The sequence below is a fragment of the Triticum dicoccoides genome, chromosome 1A, assembly GCF_002162155.2.
Source record: "Triticum dicoccoides isolate Atlit2015 ecotype Zavitan chromosome 1A, WEW_v2.0, whole genome shotgun sequence".
NCBI lineage: Eukaryota > Viridiplantae > Streptophyta > Magnoliopsida > Poales > Poaceae > Triticum > Triticum dicoccoides.
Window position 1 is genome coordinate 171,624,944 of NC_041380.1, and position 2,765 is coordinate 171,627,708.

A 2,765-nucleotide genomic window follows, 5' to 3' on the forward strand; every position below is an offset into this window, starting at 1 on the left:
CACCCTATGAACTTGCTCTTACCATGTTAAGATTCATAATTCTGTCTTCTTACTGTTGGTTGCATTGTGACGCCATGTAATGCTTTGTGGTGAGTGGCATGAGCTTGCAAAATTGCTTTCATGAATCTGTTTCTGCTATACTATGTTTTCTACTAAGTCTGAGACTGATCGTATCACTTGCCATGTTTGCATGGGTGCGACCTCATTTTCTATGCATCTTTGGCTAAAGTTCTGTAAGGAAGTTTTGTTCTTTGCCTTTAGTACTAGCATTCCATGCCTTTGTTTGCTATGATATGCTCCTGTAGCATGTTGTTTGCTAGCTCGAAACATTGCTACCTGATGCTGTTTATGATACGCTCTAGTGAGTTCTAGCAGGACCTCAATGTTCATGATTTGTGGAGCTTCACCTGTACTTCGCTTCCATGTTCTTTGTTGCTATGTTGGAGTGATGTACATAGTTTAATGATGCATCTTAAGTTCTAGGATGCTGTTAAGCACAATTTTGCATCGTTCTTGTTTTTCTTATCATTTGCAAACCGTGCATCCGTTTCTGGTGATCCTTATATCGATTTAGACCAAAATCACTCACTCTTTCCAATGGCATGCTTGGTTTGCCAAGTTGATGCCTTGATCATTTTTCCCTTCTGGTGTACCCATATGCATTGCACGCTAGATCTTGCATTCCATGCCATGTCTTGCATCATGTTGCTTGTGCATTGCACAATGATTGATTGTTGTTATGTTGCTTGTTTTCTTTCTTTGGGTAGAGCCAGGAGAAGAGTTCGTGAACGAAGATCCTGTTGAGTACGTTTACGAGGACAAGCTTTCGACACCCCGAGAACTTTGCAGGCAAGATGACCATTACCCCCGATATCACTTCTATCTGTTCTTGCTAGTTGTTCGTTCTATCGCTATGTCGTGCTACCTACCACTTGTTTATCATGCCTCCCATATTGCCATGTGAAGCATCTATCCCACCTTCCTAGCAAACCATTGTTTGGCTATGTTACCACTTTTGCTCAGCCCCTCTTATAGCGTTGCTAGTTGCAGGTGTCTTGCAGGTTGTTCCATGTTGGAACATGGATATGTTGGGATATCACAATATCTCTTATTTAATTAATGCGTCTATATACTCAGCAAAGGATGGAAGGATTGGCCTTTTGCTCGGTGTTTTGTTCCACTCTTACCGAGCTAGTTTTTGTCATACCGGTGTTATGTTCCTTGATTTTGCTTTCCTTATGCGGTTGGGGCTATGGGACGCCCTTGACAGTTCGCTTTGAATAAAACTACTCAAGCAAGGCCCACCCTTGGTTCTAACATTTTCCTAATAACAACTAAAACTTTGCCTAGGGAGTAATTAACCCGAGGATTATCTTAATTCAACCTCCGGGCCAGTGTTCCTCTGAGTGCTGGTCCAACCTAGGCGATGTCCGGTGCCCCCCGGGCAACTAGGGTCTCAGCCAACCCGACGTCTTGCCGATCCGATGTGCTGTGAGAATGAGATACGTGTGACTCCTATCGGGATTTGTGGGCACATTGGGCGGTCTTGCTGGTCTTGTTTTAACTTTGTCGAAATGTCTTGTAACCGGGATTCCGAGTTTGATCGGGTTGTTCCGGGAGAAGGAATCGTGAGAACTTGTGTGGGCAAAGTTCGGACACCCCTGCAGGGTATAAACTTTCGAGAGCCGTGCCCGCGGTTATGTGGAAGATGGGAATTTGTTAATATCCGGTTGTAGAGAACTAGACAATTGACTTAATTGAAATGGATTAGCCGCGTGTGTAGCCGTGATGGTCTCTTTTCGACGAAGTCCGAGAAGTGAACACTGTTGGGTTATGTATGAACGTAAGTTGTTCAGGATCACTTCTAGCTTTACGACCGTTGCATATTTTCTCTTCTTACTCTTGTACTTGTATGTTAGCCACCATACTTGCTTAGCACTTGCTGCAACTCCACCTCATAACCACATCCTACCCATAAGCTTAACTAGTCTTGATCTCGTGGGTTTTGAGATTGTTGAGTCCTCGTGACTCACGGATACTTCCAAAACAGTTGTTGGTGTCGATGATACTAGTACAGGTGATACTACCGAAATCAAGTGGGAGTTCGATGAGCACCTTGGCCATTACTATGTGCCTTTTCTAGATGATCAGTAGTGGTGCCCAGTTGGGACGATCGGGGATCTACCATTTTGGTTATCTTCTTTTCTTTTGGATTTATCTGTAGTCGGACTATGTGTGTACTCTGAATGGTGTATGAATTATTTGATCATTGTGTGACGTGGCGATTGTAAGCCAACTATCTATTTATCCCTTTCTTGTTCATTACATGGGATTGTGTGAAGATGACCCTTCTTGCGACAAAACCAAAATGCGGTGATGCCTCTAAGTCGTGCCTCGACACGTGGGAGATATAGCCGCATCTTGGGCATAACAAACATGCGCAGTGCCCACACATGATGAACCAGAGAGCATTAAGAATGCAACTCCCTACTGTCTCTCTATATGTGGTGCACGTGGTTTTTGAAAGTAAAGTAGGAACATTAGCTGAACAATTAAGGCGGTTGGATGACGGTACTGAATATAAAGGCATGTTTGCATGCAAGTTGTGTGACTTTTGTCATTTGGGTCAGTTGACCAATTAAGGCGGTTGGATGAAGATCATACATCTTATAACCCTTCTTCTTCCTCGTCTCTGATTCTTCCCATACAGAACACCACAAGGGCCGCCCGGCTGAACCACCGGCCCTGACCCCCCCCCCCAGCCC